General features: G+C 42.8%; 1 long non-coding RNA gene across 1 annotated transcript; it reads left to right on the forward strand.

Moving 5' to 3' along the window:
• The first annotated feature begins 326 nt into the window (after nt 1-326).
• On the forward strand, nt 327-11,164 carry LOC120063473. The gene is made up of 5 exons (XR_005478510.1): nt 327-403; nt 9,769-9,825; nt 10,357-10,419; nt 10,589-10,612; nt 10,873-11,164. It is a non-coding gene; the product is annotated as an uncharacterized LOC120063473 (long non-coding RNA).
• The last annotated feature ends 16,477 nt before the right edge of the window (nt 11,165-27,641 follow it).

The raw sequence follows: 27,641 nt of genomic DNA on the forward strand, positions 1-27,641 counted from the left end.
GTCGCCGCATAAAGTAATTGACTGAAGATCCTTAAGTCTGAAGTAACAAGGAGGGACTAGGCTATCAGTACATTTCTCAAAACCACAAAATGCTAAATGCTTAATTCACCTATTCTCACAGACATTCCTCAGCTGACAGTGAGTTCTACAGTCATCAGAGAGACAGAATCAGTTCAGCTGAGTTGTGAGACTCCTCCCTCTCTCCCTGTGTCTCACTGTTACTTCTACATAGAGGGGGGGAAGAATCTTCCAGACTCATCGTGTACGCAGACAATAACAGGAACAGAGCTGCTCAAGATGTCTGGTCCAACATTTCCAGCTGTGGTCAAAGTGACATGTTACTGCACTGTATGGAAGTCTCACACATCTCCTTTTAGTGACCCTGTCTCAGTCACTGTTCAGGGTAAGTAGGTGGTTCAAACAATCCTACACTTCACTGTTATACCGTATTAATTATGCTCGTTCTGAAAATGAGATCTTCTGTCGTATTTCTTAAACATCTTCATTTCACATAATGACAGGATTTACTGTACTTTGTACAAACATAAATGCTGATATAGTTTAACATTTTATTAATGGATTTTCCATACTGTTAGTATGTATGGATTACCTGTAATGTTTTTTAAATGCAACGTTCAAAGAGACCCACCTCCTCCCAGGCTGACAGTCAGCTCTACAGTCATCAGAGAGAGACTCAGTTCAGCTGAGCTGTCAGACTCCTCCATCTGTCACTGTGTCTCACTGTTACTTCTACACAGAGTAGAGAGATCCTAAACACTCACCCTGTATGCGGTCACTCACGGGGACTGAGCTGCTCTCGTGGGCAGGTCAAAGTTCATCTGCTGAGATCAAACTGAGATGTTTTTACACAGTAGAAACTTACTATCCATCGATGCAAAGTGGTTCTGTCTCTCTTACTATTCTTGGAAAGAAATTTTATATTCAGATTGTCTTGAATGATTCTGTTTAAATCACAATCTCATCCAATGTCATTTTAAAAATAGTTGTTGTGAAGACAATAAATATTTGAAATGTACATGTCAAAAGTAGAGTTCTAAGATCCCACGGCAAACAACCACAGAGACAGGCCAAAGTACAATCAAAGGTTCTTTATAAACTCAGCTTGACACAGTAATACACAGTATCACTATGGCCCTATATATAAATAGGCTGGGATTTAGGGCTGTAGGCTAACTAGAAGCAACGGGCCAAACTAACACAGCAGTTGATTCCTGATCGGTGGCCAATGTTCATTCAGGTCCTTCCGAACAGGGGTTGTTCGTTCGGTTCTACCCGAGCAGGATTAGTTCGGCTCTACCCGAACAGGGTTCGGCTCTTCCTCCCGAGCAGGGATCGTTAGTCGATGGCTGGTCTGGTAGTCAATTGCTGGTTTGGTGTTCAATGGCAGGTCGCCTTCTGTCCCTCGCTCCTCACCGGCCTGGCTGCGTGGTAGAGTTGGATGTAGCCTCTCAGCTGCGTCAGGCGTGTCCCCCGTGTCTGTAGTCGTAGGGGACAGAAAACAGTGTCCGATTTCAAAAAGGCGTTTACTGCGAAAGCATACCATGTGATTATGTTAGGTCAGCACCTAGTCACAGAAAACCATACAGCCATTTTTCCAGCCAAAGAGAGGAGTCACAAAAAGCAGAAATAGAGATAAATGTAATCGCTAACCTTTGATGATCTTCATCAGATGGCACTCATAGGACTTCATGTTACACAATACATGTATGTTTTGTTCAATAAAGTTCTTATTTCTATCCAAAAATCTCAGTTTACATTGGCGCGTTATGGTCAGAAATGCATTGTCTCAAACAAATGTCCGGTGAATGTGCAGAGAGCCACATCAAATTACAGAAATACTCACCATAAACATTGATAAACGATACAAGTTTTAAACATACGAATAATGATAAACTTCTCCTTAATGCAACCGCTGTGTAGGATTTCAAAAAGGCTTTACGGAGAAAGCACACTTTGCAATTATGTTAGGTCTGCACCTAGCCACAGAAACCTATATAGCCATTTTCCAGCCATGGAGAGTGTCAGAAAAGTCAGAAATAGCATTAAAATTAATCACTTACCTTTGACGATCTTCATCTGGTGGCACTTCCAGGTCTCCATGTTAGACAATAAATGTTAGTTTTGATCAATAATGTCCCTCTTTATGACCAAATACCTCCTTTTTGTTCACACGTTTTGTCCAATAATCTGAATGCTTGGTGCGTGCACTAAGGTGCGTGCACTAATTCCAGACGAAAAGTTTTTAAAAAGTACAATAAAAGTTAGTAGAAACATGCAAAACGATGTTTAAAAACAATCCTCTGGTTGTTTTTGTCATAAATAATCAATAATATTTCAACCGGACAAAAGCTTCGTCAATAGGAAAGGAGAAACAAGAAAGGCGCATTCCCGATCAGGCGCATGGCTGATGAATGGAAATTTCAACTGGGCACTGATTGAAAGTGCTGTATCTCCCCATTTTTCAGAGTAAAAGCCTGAAACAATGCCTAAAGACTGGCCACATGTAGAGGAAGCCACGGAGCTCATGAACTGGGTCCTAAGTATTTGTATGGTGGATAGGCTTTCAATGGAAAAACAGCCTTTCAAAATAATGGTACTTCCTGGTTGGATTTTCCTCAGGTTTTCACCTGCCATATCAGTTCTGTTATACCCACAGACATTACTTTAACAGTTTTGGAACCTTTATAGTGTTTTCTATCCACATCTGCTAATTATATGCATATCCTATCTTCTGGGCCTGAGTAGCAGGCAGATTATTTTGGGCACGCTTTTCATCCAAAATTCACAATGGTGCCCCCTACCCTAGTGAAGTTAAGAGAATTAAGTGAAAGGCAATCGTTGTAAAGACACGGCACACATTATTAAATGGCACTCATAAATAGGAATGAGATAAGACATGCTGATACTGTCACGCCCTGGCCTTAGTTATCTTTATTTTCTGTAATATTTTGGTTAGGTCAGGGTGTGACAGGGGGGATGTTTGTGTTTTTGTCTTGTCTTGGGTGGTTGTAGTGTCTAGGGGGTTTTGTTAGAGTGTATGGGTTAGTGTTGAGTGTAGGTTTCTAGGTATGTCTATGGTTGCCTGAATGGTTCTCAATCAGAGACAGCTGTCATTCATTTGTCTCTGATTGGGAGCCATATTTAAGGCAGCCATAGGCATTGGGCTGTTGTGGGTAATTGTCTATGTCATTGTGTAATGTTTAGTGTCAGAACGATTTGTTTAAATAGCTTCACGATCGTCAGTTTGTTGTTTTTGTTTCGTCGTTATAATTAAAAATAATGTATTTTTCACACGCTGCGTTTTGGTCCTCTCTTCCACGTCAAGACGATCGTGACAGAATTACCCACCAGAACGGGACCAAGCAGCGTGTCAAGCGGAAGCAGGAACATACACAGGATTTATGGCAATGGGAGCAGGATCTGGACTATACTACGTGGGAGGAGATTGACAGGTGGGCGATCGACCCAGGGCGAATGCCGGAGCCCGCCTGGGATTCTCTGGAACAGTGCGAGGAGGGATACCGGCGAATGGAGGCAGCACGACGACGCGGTAGGAAGCCTGTGAGTCAGCCCAAAAAAATTCTTGGGGGGGGGGGATACAAGGGAGTGTGGCGAAGTCAGGTAGGAGACCTGCGCCAACTCCCCGAGCTTACCGTGGAGCGCGAAAGTACGGGCAGACACCGTGTTATGCGGTAGAGCGCACGGTGTCTCCTGTACGTGTGCATAGCCCGGTGCGGGTTATTCCACCTCCCCGCACTGGCAGGGCTAGATTGGGCATTGAGCCAGGTGCCATGAAGCCGGCTCAACGCGTCTGGTCTCCAGAGCGTCTCCTCGGGCCGGCATACATGGCACCAGCCTTACGCATGGTGTCCCCGGTTCGCCTACACAGCCCAGTGCGGGTTATTCCACCTCCCCGCACTGGTCGGGCTACGGGGAGCATACAACCAGGTAAGGTTGGGCAGGCTCAGTGCTCAAGGGAGCCAGTACGCCTGCACGGTCCGGTATTTCTGGCGCCACCTCCCCGCCCCAGCCCAGTACCACCAGTGCCTACACCACGCACCAGGCTTCCTGTGTGTCTCCAGAGCCCTGTTTCTCCTCCACGCACTAGCCCTGTGGTGCGTGTCTCCAGCCTATTACCACCAGTACCTACACCACGCACCAAGCCTCCTGTGCGTCTCCAGAGTCCTGTGCATCCTGTTGCTGCTCCCCGCACTAGCCCTGAGATGCGTGTCCCCAGCCCGGTAGCACCAGTTCCGGCACCACGCACTAGGCCTAATGTGCGTCTCCAGGGTCCAGTATGCCCTGTTCCTTCTCCCCGCACTAGCCCTGAGAGGCGTGTCCCCAGCCCGGTACCACCAGTTCCGGCACCACGCACAAGGCCTAATGTGCGTCTCCAGGGTCCAGTATGCCCTGTTCCTTCTCCCCGCACTAGCCTTCAGGTGCGTGTCCCCAGCCCGGTACCTCCAGTTCCGGTACCACGCACCAAGCCTCCTGTGCGTCTCCGGAGCCCTGTACGCACCGTTCCTTCTCCCCGCACTCGCCCTGAGGTGCGTGCCCTCAGCCCGGTACCACCAGTTCCGGTACCACGCACCAGGCCTATAGTGCGCCTCGTGAATTCAGTGTGCCCTGTTCCTGCTCCCCGCACTAGCCTTGAGGTGCGTGTCTCCAGTCCGGTACCACCAGTTCCGGCACCACGCACCAGGCCTACTGTGCGCCTCAGCAGGTCAGAGTCGGCCGTCTGCCCAACGCCGCCTGCACTGCTCGTCTGCCCAGCGCCGTCTGAGCTGCCTGCCTGCCCAGCGCCGTCTGAGCCATCCGTCTGCCCAGCGCCATCTGAGCCATCCGTCTGCCCAGCGCCATCTGAGCCATCCGTCTGCCCAGCGCCACCTGAGCCATCCGTCTGCCCAGCGTCATCTGAGCCATCCGTCTGCCCAGCGCCATCTGAGCCACCCGTCTGCCCAGCGCCATTTGAGCCATCCGTCTGCCCAGCGCCATCTGAGCCATCCGTCTGCCCAGCGCCATCTGAGCCATCGGTCTGCCCAGCGCCATCTGAGCCATCGGTCTGCCCAGCGCCATCTGAGCCATCGGTCTGCCCAGCGCCATCTGAGCCATCGGTCTGCCCAGCGCCATCTGAGCCATCCGTCTGCCCAGCGCCATCTGAGCCATCCGTCTGTCCCGAGCCATTAGAGCCGCCCGTCTGTCCCGAGCCGTCATAGCCGTTCGTCAGTCAGGAGCCGCTAGAGCCGCCAGTCAGCCAGGATCTGCCAGAGCCGCCAGTCAGCCAGGATCTGCCAGAGCCGCCAATCAGCCAGGATCTGCCAGAGCCGCCAATCAGCCAGGATCTGCCAGAGCCGCCAGTCAGCCAGGATCTGCCAGAGCCGCCAGCCAGCCATGAGCAGCCAGAGCCGCCAGCCAGCCATGAGCAGCCAGAGCCGCCAGCCAGCCATGAGCAGCCAGAGCCGCCAGCCAGCCATGAGCAGCCAGAGCCGCCAGCCAGCCATGAGCAGCCAGAGCCGCCAGCCAGCCATGAGCAGCCAGAGCCGCCAGCCAGCCATGAGCAGCCAGAGTCGCCAGCCAGCCATGAGCAGCCAGAGTCGCCAGCCAGCCATGAGCAGCCAGAGTCGCCAGCCAGCCATGAGCAGCCAGAGTCGCCAGCCAGCCATGAGCAGCCAGAGTCGCCAGCCAGCCAGGATCCGCCAGAGCCACCAAAGCGGGTATTAACTATGGTGGAGTGGGGGCCACGTCCCGCACCCGAGCCGCCGCCGTAGGAAGGCCCACCCGGACCCTCCCCTTCTGTGTCAGGTTTTGCGGCCGGAGTCCGCACCTTTGGGGGGGGGGGGGGTACTGTCACGCGCTGGCCTTAGTTATCTTTATTTTCTGTAATATTTTGGTTAGGTCAGGGTGTGACAGGGGGGATGTTTGTGTTTTTGTCTTGTCTTGGGTGGTTGTAGTGTCTAGGGGGTTTTGTTAGAGTGTATGGGTTAGTGTTGAGTGTAGGTTTCTAGGTATGTCTATGGTTGCCTGAATGGTTCTCAATCAGAGACAGCGTCATTCATTTGTCTCTGATTGGGAGCCATATTTAAGGCAGTCATAGGCATTGGGCTGTTGTGGGTAATTGTCTATGTCATTGTGTAGTGTTTAGTGTCAGCACGATTTGTTTAAATAGCTTCACGATCGTCAGTTTGTTGTTTTTGTTTCGTCGTTATAATTAAAAAGAATGTATTTTTCACACGCTGCGTTTTGGTCCTCTCTTCCACGTCAAGACGATCGTGACAGATACGTAATATAAAGAGAATGACAGGCTCTAATTTAGTGAGAGTCAGTGTCACTTGTGAAATATAAACTCAGCAAAAAAAGAAATGTCCCTTTTTCAGGACCCTGTCTTTCAAAGATAATACATAAAAATCCAAATAACTTGCAGATCTTCATTGTAAAGGATTTAAACACTGTTTCCCATGCTTGTTCAATGAACCATAAACAATTCATGAACATGCACCTGTGGAACAGTCATTAAGACACTAACAGCTTACAGACGTTAGGCAATTAAGGTCACAGTTATGAAAACTTAGGACACTAAAGAGGCCCTTCTACTGACTCTGAAAAACACCAAAAGAAACATGCCCAGGGTCCCTGCTCATCTGTGTGAACGTGCCTTAGGCATGCTGCAAGGAGGCATGAGGACTGCAGATGTGGCCAGAGCGAAAAAATTGCAATGTCCGTACTGTGAGACGCCTAAGACAGCGCTACAGGGAGACAAGACGGACAGCTGATCATCCTCGCAGTGGCAGACCATGTGTAACAACACCTGCACAGGATCGGTACATCCAAACATCACACCTGCGGGACAGGTACAGGAAGGCAAAAACAACTGCCAAGGTTACACCAGGAACGCACAATCCCTCCATCAGTGCTCAGACTGTCCGCAATAGGCTGAGAGAGGCTGGACTGAGGGCTTGTAGGCTTGTTGTAAGGCAGGTCCTCACCAGACATCACCGGCAACAATGTTGCCTATGGGCACAAACCCACGGTCGCTGGACCAGACAGGATTGGCAAAAAGTGCTCTTCATTAACCTGTTTGGCGTGCAAGCCCGACGTCGGTACACTTATGACAACAGCCAGCTCAAAGTGCAGGGCGCGAAATTCAAAATATATATTTTTTTAAATATTTAACTTTCACACATTAACAAGTCCAATACAGCATATGAAAGGTACACATCTTGTGAATCAAGCCAACATGTCCGATTTTTAAAATGTTTTACAGGGAAGACAAAATATGTAAATCTATTAGCTAACCACGTTAGCAAAAGACACCACTTTTCTTACTCCATCAGTTTTTTACTCCATCAGTAGCTATCACAAATTCGACCAAATAAAGATATAAATAGCCACTAACCAAGAAACAACTTCATCAGATGACAGTCTGATAACATATTTATTGTATAGCATATGTTTTGTTTGAAAAATTTGCATATTTCAGGTATAAATCATAGTTTACATTTCAGCTACAATCAGAAATTGCACCGAAAGCAGCCATAATATTTACAGACACCAACGTCAAATACCTAATTACTCATCATAAAACATTTCTGAAAAATACATAGTGTACAGCAATTGAAAGACAGGCATCTTGTGATTCCAGACAATATTTCCGATTTATTAAATGTTTTACAGCGAAAACAAAATGTAGCGTTATATTAGCATAGCCACAATAGCCAGAAACACTTGGGCGCCGACGACCAGTTCACATGCACGACAGATATTAGAAATAGCATCATAAAATGTTTCTTACTTTTGGTGATCTTCCGTCAGAATGTTGGACAAGGTGTCCTTTGTCCAGAACAGTCGTTGTTTGGATCTGGAACGGCAAATTTCCCTCTTCATTTAGCATGGGCACTTGCCAAGTGCTACGGATCTCTCCAACGTCAACAAAGTCAGAGAACGGAACACGGCAAAACTCCCGAAAAAATGTAAATAATCTGATTAAACTATATTGAAAAAACATACTTTACGATGATATGGTCACATGTATCAAATAAAATCTAAGACGGAGATGTTAGTCGTCCATAACGAGAGCAAAACAGAAGGCAAATCCATGTCCTCTTTCGTGCGCTCCAGAAACAGGAAATGGACGGTCACGTCAAACAAAGAGCTTTAATTCCACCTCAGACCAAGATAAACACAAATTTTTTTCTCTCACCGCCTCTTGACAACCAGGGGAAGGTGTATGAAGTGTATGTAGACTCTTACGTATCATGCCCATGTATAGGCAGGAAGTTGAACAGAGCATCGATTTCTGACATTCCACTTTCTGGTCAGGAAGTGTGCTGCAGAATGACTTCTGTTTCACTCAGAGAAATAATTCAAACGGTTTTAGAAACTAGAGAGTGTTTTCTATCCAATAGTAATAATAATATGCATATTGTACGAGCAAGAATTGAGTACGAGGCCGTTTGAAATGGGCACGATTTAACTGGCTACTCAATACTGCCCCTTGCAGCCATAAGAAGTTAACGAGTCGCGGTTTTGTCTTACCAGGGGTGATGGTTGGATTTGCGTTTATCGTGAAGGAACGAGCGTTACACCGAGGCCTGTACTCTGGAGCGGGATCGATTTGGAGGTGGAGGGTTTGTCATGGTCTGGGGCGGTATGTCACAGCATCATCGGACTGAGCTTGTTGTCATTGCAGGCAATCTCAACGCTGTGCGTTACAGGGAAGACATCCTCCTCCCTCATGTGGTACCCTTCCTGCAGGCTCATCCTGACATGACCCTCCAGCATGACAATGCCACCAGCCATACTGCTCGTTCTGTGCGTGATTTCCTGCAAGACAGGAATGTTAGTGTTCTGCCATGGCCAGCGAAGAGCAAGGATCTCAATCCCATTGAGCACGTTTGTGACCTGTTGGATCGGAGGGTGAGGGCTAAGGCCATTCCCCCCAGAAATGTCCGGGAACTTGCAGGTGCCTTGGTGGAAGAGTGGGGTAACATCTCACAGCAAGACCTGGCAAGTATGGTGCATTCCATGAGGAGGAGATGCACTGCAGTACTTAATGCAGCTGGTGGCCACACCAGATTCTGACTGTTACTTTTGATTTTGACCCCCCCTTTGTTCAGGGACACATTATTCAATTTCTTTTAGTCACATGTCTATGGAACTTGTTCAGTTTATGTCTCAGTTGTTGAATCTTGTCATGTTCATACAAATATTTACACATGTTAAGTTTGCTGAAAATAAATGCAGTTGACAGTGAGAGGACGTTTCTTTTTTTGCTGAGTTTACATTACATTCAAATAGAGTGATGCAAAAAGGAGTCTCTGTCCTTTCCTAACAGATCCAAAACCAGACATTACAGTCGATTTTGATTGGTTCTTCATCGTCATCTGTTTGATCCCTGGATCCGTCAGTCCTGACACCACCTGTAAACTGTATGTTGGAGAGGAGAGTCAGCAATTATTCACAGAAAATATCTGGAAAGAAAAAAGCAAAGGTTCCAAACAGGGGTTCTGTAGATTCACTGTAACTGAGAGGGATATTATCAGAACTCTACAGTCAGTGAGGCGTAAGGAGGTGAGCTGTGACTACAGAGTGAGCTCAGGACCAGAATCTCTCTCTCCAGCAGTGATGGGAAAAGCTTTGGCTGCAGGTCTTCATGATCTGACTCACTTTGAATTTAGCATCTTCTTAGTATGACTATATTAATTCTAACAAACAAACTAAATACCACATTTCCAACCCAAATTATTTCAGATCTGTTGGGAGTTCACATCAGTGATCCAACAACTATACAGACACCTTCTATAGCAGGTAGGCTACACATTTGTCCTTTTATAGTGACACTGCTTTTATTTGAAAGCAAAGCAGGTTTCAGCAATAAGAATAGTTGTGTTCATGTGTAAATGAAGCGGTTCTGTTAGTTAATTAAGCTGTTCTATAGATATGACACCTGCCTCAACACCAATGTCTGGGATCATCAGCACAAGTAATAGAATGTCTGTGTGCATCTAGTCAAGTGTTTAGATCGTATCTATGCGATGTTATGCTTCTGCTGTTAGATAACATGGTGACTTTATTCTAGGAAGCTGTTAACAACAATCAACACCTTATCTGTCCTGAAAGACTTTATCACCTTATGAATTGGTCTTATCATCTCTATAATGAGGAGAAATATAATCTACCAGGGCTAGAAGCAATCTGTCCGTCGTGATTTTTATAGTCTTACTTTGCCCACTTTGAATAGATAAATCATGAAGGTATTTCAAAAGGCCAACAACACCATGATGATCATTAATACGATCATGAATAAAATGCAAATTTCATTATTATGTGTTTTCTCAGTGGGTTTGACTCCAGGTCCTAGATCTACTTTGCCTCCCAGCACGACAGTGAGTCCTACAGAAGGTGTGTTGGGCCTCTAAATTACCATCTCTGCAAATACCAATTGTACAGTCAAGAGTTTAGATTATGGGCCTGTAAAATGAAGTGACCCAAATGTGAATGTAAAACCTTATTCTTGTGTAGTCATATTGCTTCCCACTTGTTTCAACTGTTACTTCTACCTTTACCCCAGACACCACAGTGACACCAACTACCAGTAAGTAGATCCACCAATTTAAACTTAGTTTGCAAATACAATATCTTTGTTCACATTCATTAACTAAAGCTCTGACCGGTTAACTAATAGATGTATTCATAGCTGCTTGTAATTCCAGTCCAGATTTTTAACCACTTTTAGTCCATCTGATTTGTAGGTAATGTGCAGTGTACTTCTCTCTTTCTGCTTAATTAATGACCTTAGATATTACATTCATTTACATTTGTTCTTGTGTAATATGAGTAATCTCTTCTCACCAGGTTTGACCTCCCCTTTGACCCCTAGCACGGCAGTGAATCCTTTATCAGGTCTCTTAGTCATCTTTATCTAGTTAGCTAATATAAGTAAAACAAATAGAGTAGCTTATCTTCTCCATGTTTTTGTATGTTTTTTTCCCATCACAAATTTGCCTCATTACAAAAAGAGGTTGATATTTGATTGATTAAAATCAACCCATTTAGATGTATTTTTGTATAATCAGATCCAATGATTTGCTTTGCATCAGGGTCGACTGTTTGCTGTACTTTGACCACTGACACCCCAGCAAGTCCAACTGAAAGTAAGTATAGCCAATAGGTTTCATTTAGTTTGCTAAATATTTGTGTCTATTAAAGCATAAACCAGTATACAAATATAGCCAAATGTGAATTCAGTCAAAGGTTTAGGATTAATCAAACAATTTGTCTCTTCTTAGAAATATTTGCATAACTCTGTTATTAAACTGTCCTTCTCTCTTGCATGTGCCCAGGAGGTCAAAGCTCCACAGAAAGTGATGTGGAATCAAACAGTCAAGAAAACATTCTGGGTAAGTATCCTTTTCTCGCTGTCTTTTCTCACACATATGAAAACAGAGCTATGCACATTTTCTTAAACGAACAATAATGTGGTCCAAGAGCTAATGACCTCTCCCGATGTCATCATGTCACCAAATAGTGGGGCAAATATGGCAGGCAGCAGTGAGTGTGGCTTCTGGAGTGGGCGTGCTCCTGGTAGGATTGACAGCTGTCTGTCTCTGCAGGAGGACCAGTGAGTACATTTGATTCTGCAAAACAAATCATTTGCAAATTTACCGTGCTGACATTAATGTAAGTGACTTTGGCATGGGTTCATTTATCAACTCATTTTGATCATATTGTATAGGTTAGGCTATATTCAATATAATTAATTTAGCCTCATTTGTTTTTCAGAGAAAAACTATTCTCAGAGGTAAGAATTCTCCTTGTGAATATGATGCAGATTGTATCAACCTTTAGTTCTGTATTGCCCATGATGAGATGTTCTTACCACAAACTTCTTATACTTTTATGTTGTACAGACCTACAGCCAGACAGGATGATCACAGCCAATGTATGTTCCAAACAAAATACATCAACATAGACACACATACAACTTACAGAACTATATACACGCATGTACAAACACTGTAATTCCATTTTCATTGTGTTTCAGTTGTAGATGATTTGGTGTCTATGGGAGCGGTGAGCAGCAGAGTCATGGTGAGGGTGCTACATTACAGTGGTATCTGTACACATATACCCCTCTGACAGAGGAGGCTGGTGGGATGAGTTATAGGAGGACAGGCTCATTGTAATGATTGTAATGGATTTAATAGGACGGAGTCAAACAAATCAAACACATCAAACACATCAAAACTACGTGTTTGACTCCATTCCATTAATACCATTTCAACGATTACAATGAGACCGTCCTCCTATAACTCCTCTCACCAGCATCCTCTGCCCTCTGACTGTTTGATCTGAGGATCAAGACCTTAATGTTACATTAGTAGTGCTTCAACATATGAATGTTCAAAGTATCAAACCAACAGCTATATTTATTTACAGATTTATATGGTCATTTTTTTTTATTACCAAATAAGATGTTTTTCACCAAAAACGGTTTCTGAATACATTAAATCAAATCAAATCAAATTTTATTTGTCACATACACATGGTTAGCAGATGTTAATGCGAGTGTAGCGAAATGCTTGTGCTTCTAGTTCCGACAATGCAGTAATAACCAACAAGTAATCTAACCTAACAATTCCACAACTACTACCTTATACACACAAGTGTAAAGGGATAAAGAATATGTACATAAAGATATATGAATGAGTGATGGTACAGAACGGCATAGGCAAGATGCAGTAGATGGTATAGTGTACAGTCTATACATATGAGATGAGTAATGTAGGGTATGTAAACATAAAGTGGCATAGTTTAAAGTGGCTAGTGATACATGTATTACATAAAGATGGCAAGATGCAGTGGATGATATACAGTACAGTATATACATATACATATACATATGAGATGAGTAATGTAGGGTATGTAAACATTATATTAAGTGGCATTGTTTAAAGTGGCTAGTGATACATTTTTACATAATTTCCATCAATTCCCATTATTAAAGTGGCTGGAGTTGAGTCAGTATGTTGGCAGCGGCCACTAAATGTTAGTGGTGGCTGTTTAACAGTCTGATGGCCTTGAGATAGAAGCTGTTTTTCAGTCTCTCGGTGTCTGCTTTGATGCACCTGTACTGACCTCGCCTTCTGGATGGTAGCGGGGTGAACAGGCAGTGGCTCGGGTGGTTGTTGTCCTTGATGATCTTTATGGCCTTCCTGTGACATCGGGTGGTGTAGGTGTCCTGGAGGGCAGGTAGTTTGCCCCCGGTGATGCGTTGTGCAGACTTCACTACCCTCTGGAGAGCCTTACGGTTGTGGGCGGAGCAGTTGCCGTACCAGGCGGTGATACAGCCCGACAGGATGCTCTCGATTGTGCATCTGTAGAAGTTTGTGAGTGCTTTTGGTGACAAGCTGAATTTCTTCAGCCTCCTGAGGTTGAAGAGGCGCTGCTGCGCCTTCTTCACAACGCTGTCTGTGTGGGTGGACCAATTCAGTTTGTCCGTGATGTGTACACCGAGGATATTAAAACTTTCCACCTTCTCCACTACTGTCCCGTCGATGTGGATAGGGGGGTGCTCCCTCTGCTGTTTCCTGAAGTCCACAATCATCTCCTTTGTTTTGTTGACGTTGAGTGTGAGGTTATTTTCCTGACACCACACTCCGAGGGCCCTCACCTCCTCCCTGTAGCCCGTCTCATCGTTGTTGGTAATCAAGCCTACCACTGTAGTGTCGTCCGCAAACTTGATGATTGAGTTGGAGGCGTGCATGGCCACGCAGTCGTGGGTGAACAGGGAGTACAGGAGAGGGCTCAGAACGCACCCTTGTGGGGCCCCAGTGTTGAGGATCAGCGGGGTGGAGATGTTGTTACCTACCCTCACCACCTGGGGGCGGCCCGTCAGGAAGTCCAGGACCCAGTTGCACAGGGCGGGGTCGAGACCCAGGGTCTCGAGCTTGATGACGAGTTTGTAGGATACTATGGTGTTAAATGCTGAGCTGTAGTCGATGAACAGCATTCTCACATAGGTATTCCTCTTGTCCAGATGGGTTAGGGCAGTGTGCAGTGTGGTTGCGATTGCGTCGTCTGTGGACCTATTGGGTCGGTAAGCAAATTGGAGTGGGTCTAGGGTGTCAGGTAGGGTGGAGGTGATATGGTCCTTGACTAGTCTCTCAAAGCACTTCATGATGACGGAAGTGAGTGCTACGGGGCGGTAGTCGTTTAGCTCAGTTACCTTAGCTTTCTTGGGAACAGGAACAATGGTGGCCCTCTTGAAGCATGTGGGAACAGCAGACTGGGATAAGGATAAATCATGTTAAACCTTGTAAATGTGTTCGTAAGTAGGTACATAGTTTATGTAAAATCAAATAACCTACATCTTGCATTGGACATGTGTAGACCTCAGAATGACACAAAACCCACAAACACTTCCTGTGATACAGAGGGTGCAGTTCATGTCACGAGTTAGAAAGTAGAATAGACAGTCAGTTTGTTACGACTGGAGGATTAAAAGTCTCTCTCTTCTCTCTCTTCTTCTCCCTCTCTCTCTACTACAGGTGGATTCAGGAGATGCTGGAATCGATTCTCAGATCCCTTCTGTACTGCCCACATTCATGCCCTCAGGTTTGTCCCTCAGATCTCGGGACCATCTGCAAGTGCACAGCTACTGTACATGCTTAAACGTTGGGCCTAACCTTATCAACCATATCAAAATGCATATATGACACTTAAAACAGAAATGAATGTGTCAGAGCATCAGCAGTGTGAGAATAGAGCTGTATATCTGTAGGGGAGTTTGAGTCATAAGGAGAAGTGTGAAATGACATCAAGCCCTGTTACTTGCACTTCTTGTTTGGCTGTTACTAACGCAATAGGGCAAACTCGACTAAGTAACACACATGCAATGTAGACATGTAAAATACACATGACCCCCCTCAAACACACACTCATACATACATACACAACCTCTTACTCATGGAATTGTCTCTCTCTGATGTGCAGGTCCCGTTGATGTGGATACACAGGCATTTGCAAATGAACATGTAAGTACAGCACAAATGTCCTATTCGTTGTAATATATTATATTGTTATATTATTATATATGGCATTGTTTTCACAGACAGACTGACTAGAGAATAAAAGTATCTCTCTTTCTCTCACTGTGTTTTATGACTTTCAGTTTAAGATTGGTGTTACATCCTCATAAAATACACCTTACATTTACTGTACTGTAGATTCGACGCCCTAACGTGAATCTGTTTCTTTCCTCTAATCTGATACGTACCACGTATACAGCTCAATCCCCGACAGACCAGCAACCTCAGCCCAGCCGGATGGGTTGTACAGTCTTCTGCAGACAAACTGACACTACACCTCTGGCTTTCTGTAGCTATGTCTCACACATCTCATACAAATACATTCTTTCTCACACGACATCCTTTGTTTATCACACATCCAGATACTGCAAATAAGTTGCTTAACAGGTGATATTACTACTGTATTACACATGGACAACTGACTTCTGTTACATGTCTATCCATAATATCTGTTACTGTGTTAATATATATATATATATTTTTTTGGAGGGGTCTGGGTCATACTCCCCTTTGAGCATTTTTCTTATTTCTTCCCCCTAGTAAATGCTAAATCTACTGTAATGATGTATATTATATTGACTGTGTGATACCTCCTTCCATAACGGTTGGATACAATTAATTTCCTATTGGGCAAAACATAATCCAAAACACAACCAAAACAAACTGCAAATGCATCCAACAGGTTTGTTGAGTCACAAGCTTGATGTATTTATTGGGTGCAAGGAATATAGGACCAAAATACAAAATGTGTGACTACTTTAATACACTATAAATGAATTTGTCCAAATACTTGTGACTTCCTCAAATGTGGGGACTATATAGATAAAGTGCTTTTATATCTAAATGGTAAAACATACAATGCCTTCAGAAAGTCTTCACACCCCTTGACGTTTTCCACATTTTGTTGTGTTACAGCCTGAATTTAAAACGTATGAAATTGAGATTTTTTTTGTCACTGGCCTACACACAATACCCCATATCGGGGTAGAAGGTAATCCAGTGGTTAGAGCATTGGACTAGTAACCAAAAGGTTGCAAGATCAAATTCCCGTGCTGACAAGGTAAAAATCTGTTGTTCTGCACCTGAACAAAGCAGTTAACCACTGTTCCTAGGCCGTCATTGAAAATAAGAATTTGTTCTTAACTGACTTGCCTAGTTAAATAAAGGTAAAAATAAAAATAAATAATGTCAAAGTGGAATTACGTTAAAAAAAAGTGTGAATGAGTATTCAACCCCTTTGTTTTGGAAATCCAAAACAAGTTCAGAAGTAAAATTTTGCTTAACAAGTCGCATAATACGTGTTTATAATAGTGTTTATTATGATTTTTTTATGACTACCTGATCTCTGTACCCAAAACATACAATTATCTGTAAAGATGGTCAGTCACGTAGTGAATTTCAAACACAGATTCAACCAAGAAAAACAGGGAGGTTGTCTAATGCCTCACAAAGTACCATTATTGTTAAAAAAAAGTAGACATTGAATATCCCTTTGAGCAAGATGAAGTTATTAATTACACTTTGGATGGTGTTCCAATATACCCAGTCACAACATATATACTGGCATCATTCTGGAGGAGGCGGGGCCTGGTGTGGGGGGAGGCGACTAACTAACAAACCTGTACACTGCCTCTGATGCATGTGGTGGAGCCAGGCCAGCTCAAAGGGCGGGCTTAGCGGGAAAGGAGGAGGATGAGGAGCCAGGAGATCTGCATGTTTGTTTATCTCGCTCTCTCCAAGCAGTGAAATTGTTTACACGTGGAAACGTTTTCTTGCTTTAGAATTGATTCAAGTGGTATTGAATTTATTTCTTCTTGTTTTTGCAGTCATTAATGCAGATGCTTAAAGGCTTTCTCTTGTGGAAGAATTGGGAAGGTAAACAGCTGGCATGTTGAGGATCCACATGGCTAGTGACTTTTTTCGCTCTCCTTTTCTCTCCACCCAAAATCTCTCTTCCTTTTCTCTCTTTAACCCTAAAATCTCTCCTTTCTCCCTTTTCTTACTCCCAATATGTTCTCTTCCATGTTTGTCTTCCTCTGCCCCTCTTCTCAATCACCCCAGTCTTTGCCCATTTCACCAAATCGCTCTTCTTTCTGGGAGGAGTGATGTGACTAGCTACAGTGCACTGCTGTGGACAAAATCAAATTTATCACTGGATCAAGCAAGTGATGGGTTCTTGACTTGTTTCTATTGGACGAGCTAAACGCGACGTTGGGCCTGATTGGATCAGGACTGAGTCGGAATATGCTCAGCTTGAAGCCCCGCACTCTTGGCCTTGCCTGTTGGATCTGCCCCTGCTGAGACTATAAACGAATCTATAAACTGAATGAACATACTTGAAGAGCTGTGAAACTGCTCAGACTTTCAGTGCTTCTGTACTGTTTCTATGAGTGACAATGAAATGTCAATTTTTATTTTTTAAAACAAATAAACATGCAGTTTTAAAGATGAAGGATTGAGTCAACAAACCCAGCTTCTATTTCAACCTCGTGTTTTTGATGTGTAGAAAATATTGACAAGCTAGTCGAGCTCTAACAATGTCCTCAAAGGCGGAAGGCAGGTGACACCTTTTCTAGCCAATGAGGGCAGATAAGTGTGACTGGGTCATAGATAGGCCTCATCTGTGACCGCTTCAATGGCGTTTTCTATGCTCTCCATTTTTAAAGTATTACATTTCCTTCAATGGCAGATTTCTCCTGACTCGTAGGAATTCCCACCCAGTTGACTATGTTAAAATAGTGTAAGCCCTCCATTGCAATGTCTATGCTACAATGGGTTAACCATAAGTATCACAACAGGCACAACTCCAATATGAAGTAGTTTTTTCAGTTGCAGAAATGCCACATGCGTCCACAACCTAACAATTACAAAACTTGGATTCGATCAAATAACCCCCACGTGGAAAATTGGCAAATATTTGTCGACCAAATTCAACTCATTGACCTCCATATAAATTGCTCACGTCGTGGACAGATTCTGGGCAGAGTAAAAACTTGCTTCACTTCTTCCTGTGTATCCTTTTTCAAATCCAGGTTTTGAGGTCCACAGCGTTAATGATTTATTCATCTCCTTAGGGGTGGTTGAGTAAAAGCTGGTTAAACTTCCAGGGAATAAAGAACCAGGAGCACCAGTGGACAGCAATGTTCTGGTTTGGGTACCTTTGAATATCAAACTGAAGACCCAATTAGTTCTTGCACCCCCTTGTGGACAAACTGAAATGGTACAACATGTTGCATTGCTCCTTTATGGGCACTGACCCATAAGACTAGTTTTTGAATAGTTATGGGAAATGTTTAGTTCTAACTGTATAGAAAGACTGCTACCACAAACCAGCAGCATCAAAAAATCCATGGTGGAGAGAACAGTGAAGGACCAGTATCAGGGCCGTCCCTCAGGAGACTGGTACAAGATGTCATGTCCAGTGTGCCGAAGTGTTCCAGGCTCAGATTGGTCTCAACAATCTTCACACTCACTGTACCAGATTATCCCAATGAATCGTGCCATGGTCGTTAACCTATGATGGATGAACAACAAAGTCCTGACTGTACAACAAAGTCCTGACTGTATAGAAAACACCTTAGCCATCAATATTTTCCAGGAAGTCACTGTACTAGTGATACAATTAATCTGGCAGAAGAGGGTACTGATTTAAACAGGTGTAAGAAACAAGAACTTTCCAGCTTTTTATTTATCTTGCATCATTACAAACCCCTAGCTACCATCAACACTTCTCTACAGGAAAAGTGGAGATTAGATTTTACAGCAGCTAGGTCTACACCTAAATGCCACAAACAAGAACTACAAACTGCTTTATTTAAAAACAAAGGGGATAAAAGGAGTGCAGTCACTCTGCTGCTGCCCTCTTGCCTCATTTCCCTGTGGGTTTAACTTCAGGAGCAGCAGTGTCCCCCTTCATCGGCTTCTGGAAAGCTTTGGCTTTTGCACCCTTCTTGGCTGCCCCTTCACCCTTGGTAGTCTTCTGTGCTTTGGGTTGATCCTCAGCTGTCCCCTCTTCGACTTGGGCTTCTTAGCAGGGGCCACCTTGGAAGCAGATGCTTTTGCATCCTGAAAGATGAAAATGACAGGTTTACAATACAATCACCCATTTAAAATTTGATTCAATTTAACCATGGTAAAGCCCAAATAGGGAACCAGTACCCATGACAAGTGTGTGTGTGTATATATATATATATATATATAAAAAAGGCCCTATACACCAAAACCACTTGAACAATGCCAAGTCAGAACATAACTGAAACCACACTTGCCTCTGAAGGTTTCTCCTGCTTTTTGGCTGTAGCCTTTTTCTTCTCAGCTTCTAGAGACAAGAGTTAGTGATGTGTGTGTATGCATGCAATCATGAACATGAGAAGTGAGATACCCATACAAGTCATTGAAAGAGCAATGTTAAATGTCCTCCATTGCAATGGATGTAGCTCAATAACAATGATCCCATACAATTGGGCAGATTATAGGGTGATGTCTAAATCCTAGGAGTGATGAGCACAATCGATTCAGTTTACCGGCTTCCTGGTCCTTAGTCTTCTTGGCTCCGACCTTTGCAGCCTTTGGTGCCTTCTCCACATTGGGATCAGTGTTCTCAGTGACCTTTTGCCACACTGTCAATTAGTGTAGACAGCTTCCTGCTGCCACTCTGCTAATCATCAGATGGGGGAGGAGAGGTATGGGCCCCATGTGGGTAGATGTGGGGCCCTGCCTTGATTGGGTAACTGAAAAAATAAACTGCATAATAGCTAAATGTGACTGGTCAATTATGTGAGTCAGGGGCAAAAAAACAAATTACTTATTTTATAACTGTCACGTCCTGACCAGAGTTCTTATGTGTTGTGCTTGTTTTAGTGTTGGTCAGGACGTGAGCTGGGTGGGCATTCTATGTTGTGTGTCTAGTTTGTCTGTTTCTGTGTTCAGCCTAATATGGTTCTCAATCAGAGGCAGCTGTCAATCGTTGTCCCTGATTGAGAATCATATATAGGTGGCTTGTTTTGTGTTGGGATTTTGTGGGTGGTTGTCTTCTGTCTTTGTGTTCTGCACCAGATAGGACTGTCTCGGTTTTCACGTTTGTTATTTTGTGTTTTGTATAGTGTTCACTTTATCGTCTCTTTGTTTATTAAACATGTTGAACACTAGCCGCGCTGCATTTTGGTCCTCTCCTTCATCCCAGGAAGAAAACCATTACAATAACCAACCAAGGGAGCCTGTTCTCAATGTTCAAAATAAACCAGAGAATATATTTAGCCACAGAGGATCAATAGCTTCTCAAAAATAACTGGATTAAATGTTCTCACAAGCACATGCAGGTAACTGCCAAAATAAAGAGAACACCAACAAAGTGTCTTAAAAAGGGTGTTTGGCCTCCACCAGCTACAAGAACAGCTTCGATGCGCCTTGGCATAAATTCTACAAATGGACCTAAATAGTGGCAGGAAAACACACCCCACACACACACACCATAAACTTTGTCCCTCATTGACTCAATTGTTTCCTTGATTTTGGCAGTTTCTGGTTGCCTACAGTCGGGAAGGCTGCAATTTGGGCAGCATGCATGCCAAATGTACAGCTTGTTGTGTTGTGGCCATAGACAGAATTGTAATATTCATATGTGTAAACATACTGAATTGTAATTGGATGCATTTTACCGCCGTATCATACTGTGCTATGATTGGTTAAGACCACCCAGATGGTTAGGTCATGGTTGGAGATATGTGAACATGCCAGTTGTAGCTAGCTAATAAAGAGCTACGTTAAGAAATATCCTGTAGTACTGCATTTTATTATTTTGTACAAAGCGTGCGAAACAAGAATACACAGATTTTTTTTAACCTCTTACCCTGGCAATTTGAGTGGTAACTCATGGGTACACTAGCAATGGCTGCCAGTACTGATTTGAATGGGAACTGCCATCCATGGATTATATGTATGTAGTTGGTTGCAGTTGTCCGTTTAAACATTTCAAAATACAAATTGCGGGAAAAACATAGTTTGGAAAGCAAATGCCTACTGCTGAAAATAGAAGACTGTCTGTAGAACCAATATAATTCTCAACTCCCAATTTTTTGTGACCAGCAGCACTGTTTAAAAATAAAATAAAAAACACAATTCAAACAGGAAAGCTACTCAATTACAATTTTTGGGAAGGAAAACCATTTCACTCATATTGTAAATTATTGGTCATTTTTCATAGAAATCTGGAAACACTGGGCATTTACTTTAAGATTTAGACATGCATGGGTCACTTACCCGAAACCTCCCCTGTGCGCCGTTTGCTTTCGAGTTGATGTCCTCACCAATACCCCGCCCTCGAATCCTTTTTTCAGGTTCTTGCGTATCATGTATTTCAACCTCACCAGGTCCACAGATGGATATTTCTCAGTTATGTATCCGCGAATGGCCTGCGAGGAGACCCCTTTCGAGAGTCCAACTCCTTCAGCGCTTCGTTAACTATCACCATCGTAGGTGGATGAAGAGGAGTTCTCCGTGCCACAGCAGGTGCTTTGCTGGATTCTAACAATGAAATGGACAAATGTATCAACCGTAATTTAACCAAATAACCGTCAAATTAGGTTACTCAAATTGGCCTAAACCGCACATGGTTTTACAAACCTGGTTTAGCTTTTCCCGACACTTTTTCATATTTTTTGGGCATGTCAGAAGATGAAGTTACTTCTTCGGCTGCTGCTGCTTTTTTTTTAGGTCACATGATCAAACGGTTAATCTCAAAGTTAGACCACATAAAAACGTTAGTTTAAAAACAGCAACTGCATTCTCAGCCTACACACGTTCAATGTTATGCACTTCAAGAAAAGCACGCGGTTTATCTGAACAGGCGCTGACATTTAGGTACCAGTTAGAGCATTCAAGGTAAACTGATCAGTCCGAGTAGTGTGAACTCGCTTCTTCTTCTCTCCTCCGTTCCTTCCTTCCTTCCATCCTTTCCTTTCATTTACTGTGCTTATCAGTTTACCTTCACTGCTCTGGCATATTATTAAACATGACTCACTAAACATAAATTAAATATGAAAACCCTTCTACATTTTAGAGACCATCAAACTCTTAACCACAAATGCAAGGTTTTTGTAGTTAAACTTTGTGCAGCAGTTAAAAACCTAAAACAAAAAGTCGAAGATAAAAAAAATTCTCAGACAGACATGTTAGTTTGGTTTTAAAAATCGAATTGTCGGCAATAATAATACAAAATAACATCTGTTAAAGACAGATAGCTTGAGAACCTAAAAATAATTACCAATAAATGATTCTGAATGTTCAGCCTCCTTGTCCTCTGCAACATGACATTAGCCCACAGTTGCCATATGAGACATCTGTGGTTTTCCTGTGAACAAGCCCCACATCTACATTTCTATTGAAACATGTATTCTTTGTCCCAGTCACAGCCACCATCTTCTGTGAAGTCAGACGAACAGTATGTATGTAGCTCTCTAAAAAATGACATTGTTCATCCCTGATATGGCTGGTCATCTGTTTTTGGTCATCCTCCTTTTCGGTGAGTTATTTTTCCGCTCCATCTGTTTGTGCTACAGGATATTCCATTCTTCTTTCCCCTCTTTTAGTCTTTTACTTTAGGAACTCTTAATATTTCAACATGTTATGGTTATAATAAGTGTGTCTTATTCCACTGATCATCCTATTGATTTATATTTCTCTGTCATTATTTTACATTTTGTTCAGATAAGAATGACCACTGCTTGATAACATGGCTGTGAATGCGTTATGGGCTATTCTGCTTCGCCAGCTTGTGTAAAGTGTTCCCATCTCATGTTTTCTTATTTTTCATTATGGCAAAAAGAGCATGATAATGACCCATTTTGTTATGTCCAGATACCTTCCAGTACATCAAAGCCAAAGGTCAGTATCATTATTATGAATTTAAAGCTGCAATATGTAACTTTTTGGGCTACCAGACAAAACAACGGGTTACCAAAATATTCAAATAATAATTGACATATTTTCAATAAAAACCTTATTTCGATGAATTCATCCATAAGATTTCATCCTTCCACGAGATGCTGTATACACTGGGTATATAAAACATTAACATGACATAGACTGACCAGGCAAATCCAGGTGAAAGCTATGATCCCTTATTGATGTCACTTGTTAAAGCCACTTAAATCAGAACATAGATGAAGGCGAGGAGACATGTTGAAGACATGGATTGTGTATGTGTGCCATTCAGAGGGGGAAAGGGCAAGACAACATATTTAAGTGCCTTTGAACGGGGTATGGTAGAAGGTGCCAGAACTGTAACAGTGCTGGTTTTTTCACGCTCAACAGTTTCCTGTGTGTATCAAGAATGGTCCACCACCTTAAGGACTTCCTGCCAACTTGACACAACTGTGGGAAGGATTGGAGTCAACATGGGTCAGCATCCCCGTGGAATGAGACAGACAGCAAGATTAATACAAATCTCTGCTGTTGAAAACCAAATGCTAGTCTAAAATAAATGGAATATAATATCTAAATGCTTTTTACAGTGGAGATCAAGTTTATAAATTGCCTGGCTGGGCTGATGAGATAGTGGATTGAGCAGTCAAATGGAATAGTACATAGACTATTTTTTGTGTTTGCAAACGTTGCTCGCATCGCCCTCGTGCGGCAACGTTTACAAACACAAAAAATTGTCTATTCACTATTCCATTTGACTGCTCAATCCACTATGGTGACAGAACAGAACGGAAACAAAAAAAGCCTCTATTTACATGTTGCTTATGAGTGAATTTCACACTACTTTTGAATTATAATTGGAGTTTAAGGCTCGTATGAATGTCCTGCTTAATATAATGTTTGTGTCATCATTGCAAATCAACTACATTATACTTAAATTACTTCAACTTCATCCAGTAAAATGTCTCTTTGGATATCTTTTGCTACAGCCTATGGCCATGTCAGTGAGCGTTAGCATTCTAGCTAACAACTTGCTGCATCCAAAATAGTTATTTTACAAAGATCACAACCAAATATAATCTTAGTGACTGTTCAAGCAAGAATCAACACATCATTGTCAGCGTAGGAGAAACCCCAAAAAGTTATTTTGTTAAGAAGTTAAAAAAAACTAAATCTAGGCTTTCTTACTGCAGTCAAGAGTCACGTGCATCTGTACGTGACGTCAGTGTGTCGTTCACTGGAAAGTATGGAACGCCATTTGGGTCTTTGCATTTCAAACAAGATACACGTGAAATAACACTGTTTGATGTGTCAAATAACACTATTTGAAGCGTAAAATCAGCTTGTTGACCAATCAGGACCTGGATATGACTGTACGTCACATAATCATTTAACACGTTCGTTACTTTTTTACGTAGTTTTTACAGATTGATTACACTATCAAATGTATTTCATATGTCACAGCGATTCACCGATATGTATGATGCTGGTAACGTTTTGTCTTGTGCACCTGCCGCTGCAGCACAAGTGCAGACACACTTCCCCAAGTTCTGGGACAGTTCTGGTCAGAAAAAAATCCATCACTTCCGTTGTTTGGCTGTTCCCATATAGCAACGTTCCAAAATGAGCATATGTCCAGGTGGAAGGATGAAAATAAAACACATTTACTCAGAACAAAAATACGTCTTTAATGAAAGACATGTCCTTCATCTTTTGTTTAAATGTTGGCAACCGTTTTACAAAAAGCTAAATTCCCATCGAAGCCGAGGATTATTGTGTGATAACTCCCTCCTAAGGGCTGTTCCTGGCAAATTCTCATTGTTTGTTGCTTAAATAGACAACAGTGTCTTAATTGTTTTTCTCTTTCAAACTCATATCATATTAAGTGGTACGTTATCTGTATGAGTAGTTAAACATTGAAAATTAATTTATAATTCAATTAAAAAAGACACTCCATCATCCCTCTGATCTCACAGATCTTCCTCGGCCCAGTCTAACAGTGATTCCTGCAGTCATCAAAGAGAGAGACTCTGTTCAGCTGAACTGTCAGACTCCTCCATCTGTCTCTGAGTGTTACTTCAAAATGTCTGGGCAAGTAGAATTCACCCTACCATCACCCTGTCATCAGACACTCACAGGAACACTACTGGTGAAGTGGACAGGTCAGAGTTCACCAGCTGAGGTCAAAATACAATGTCAGTACAATGCTACAGGTTCACAAATTAGATCCATGTACAGTGAGCCTTCAACAGTCACAATTCAGGGTAAGAAGACTATTTGAATGTTTGTAAACAATGTACTGTTGTGCCATCATTACCATTTTCCTCTTGGGATATGTTATCATACTGTGTGTTGTCATTAGCTATTACATGAAGCAATCAAGGAATATATTATATCTCCTTAATTTCCCATACTGTCGCCGCATAAAGTAATTGACTCAAGATCCTTAAGTCTTAAATAACAAGGAGGGATTAGACTGTCAGTACATTTCTCAAAACCACAAAATACTTAATTCCCCTATTCTCACAGACATTCCTCAGCTGACAGTGAGTTCTACAGTCATCAGAGAGACAGAATCAGTTCAGCTGAGTTGTGAGACTCCTCCGTCTCTCCCTGTGTCTCACTGTTACTTCTACTTGGAGGGGGAGAAGATTCTTCCAGACTCATCGTGTACGCAGACAATAACAGGAACTGAGCTGCTCAAGAGGTCTGGTCCAACATTTCCAGCTGTGGTCAAAGTGACGTGTTACTACACTGTATGGAAGTCTCACACATCTCCTTTTAGTGACCCTGTCTCAGTCACTGTTCAGGGTAAGTAGGTGGTTTAAACAATCATACACTTCACTGTTATACCGTATTAATTATGCTCGTTCTGAAAATGAGATCTTCTGTCGTATTTCTTAAACATCTTCATTTCACATAATGACAGGATTTACTGTACTTTGTACAAACATAAATGCTGATATAGTTTAACATTTTATTAATGGATTTTCCATACTGTTAGTATGTATGGATTACCTGTAATGTTTTTTAAATGCAACGTTCAAAGAGACCCACCTCCTCCCAGGCTGACAGTCAGCTCTACAGTCATCAGAGAGAGACTCAGTTCAGCTGAGCTGTCAGACTCCTCCATCTGTCACTGTGTCTCACTGTTACTTCTACACAGAGTAGAGAGATCCTAAACACTCACCCTGTATGCGGTCACTCACGGGGACTGAGCTGCTCTCGTGGGCAGGTCAAAGGTCATCTGCTGAGATCAAACTGAGATGTTTTTACACAGTAGAAACTTACTATCCATCGATGCAAAGTGGTTCTGTCTCTCTTACTATTCTTGGAAAGAAATTTTATATTCAGATTGTCTTGAATGATTCTGTTTAAATCACAGTCTCATCCAATGTCATTTTAAAAATAGTTGTTGTGAAGACAATAAATATTTGAAATGTACATGTCAAAAGTAGAGTTCTAAGATCCCACGGCAAACAACCACAGAGACAGGCCAAAGTACAATCAAAGGTTCTTTATAAACTCAGCTTGACACAGTAATACACAGTATCACTACGGCCCTATATATAAATAGGCTGGGATTTAGGGCTGTAGGCTAACTAGAAGCAACGGGCCAAACTAACACAGCAGTTGATTCCTGATCGGTGGCCAATGTTCATTCAGGTCCTTCCGAACAGGGTTTGTTCGTTCGGTTCTACCCGAGCAGGATTAGTTCGGCTCTACCCGAACAGGGTTCGGCTCTTCCTCCCAAGCAGGGATCGTTAGTCGATGGCTGGTCTGGTAGTCAATTGCTGGTTTGGTGTTCAATGGCAGGTCGCCTTCTGTCCCTCGCTCCTCACCGGCCTGGCTGCGTGGTTGAGTTGGATGTAGCCTCTCAGCTGCGTCAGGCGTGTCCCCCGTGTCTGTAGTCGTAGGGGACAGAAAACAGTGTCCGATTTCAAAAAGGCGTTTACTGTGAAAGCATACCATGCGATTATGTTAGGTCAGCACCTAGTCACAGAAAACCATACAGCCATTTTTCCAGCCAAAGAAAGGAGTCACAAAAAGCAGAAATAGAGATAAAATTAATCGCTAACCTTTGATGATCTTCATCAGATGGCACTCATAGGACTTCATGTTACACAATACATGTATGTTTTGTTCAATAAAGTTCTTATTTCTATCCAAAAATCTCAGTTTACATTGGCGCGTTATGGTCAGAAATGCATTGTCTCAAACAAATGTCCGGTGAAAGTGCAGAGAGCCACATCAAATTACAGAAATACTCACCATAAACATTGATAAACGATACAAGTTTTAAACATACGAATAATGATAAACTTCTCCTTAATGCAACCGCTGTGTCAGATTTCAAAAAGGCTTTACGGAGAAAGCACCCTTTGCAATTATGTTAGGTCTGCACCTAGCCACAGAAACCTATATAGCCATTTTCCAGCCATGGAGAGTGTCAGAAAAGTCAGAAATAGCATTAAAATTAATCACTTACCTTTGATGATCTTCATCTGGTGGCACTTCCAGGTCTCCATGTTAGACAATAAATGTTAGTTTTGATCAATAATGTCCCTCTTTATGACCAAATACCTCCTTTTTGTTCACACGTTTTGTCCAATA

Source organism: Salvelinus namaycush, chromosome 2 (assembly GCF_016432855.1).
Source record: "Salvelinus namaycush isolate Seneca chromosome 2, SaNama_1.0, whole genome shotgun sequence".
In the NCBI taxonomy this organism is placed as follows: domain Eukaryota; kingdom Metazoa; phylum Chordata; class Actinopteri; order Salmoniformes; family Salmonidae; genus Salvelinus; species Salvelinus namaycush.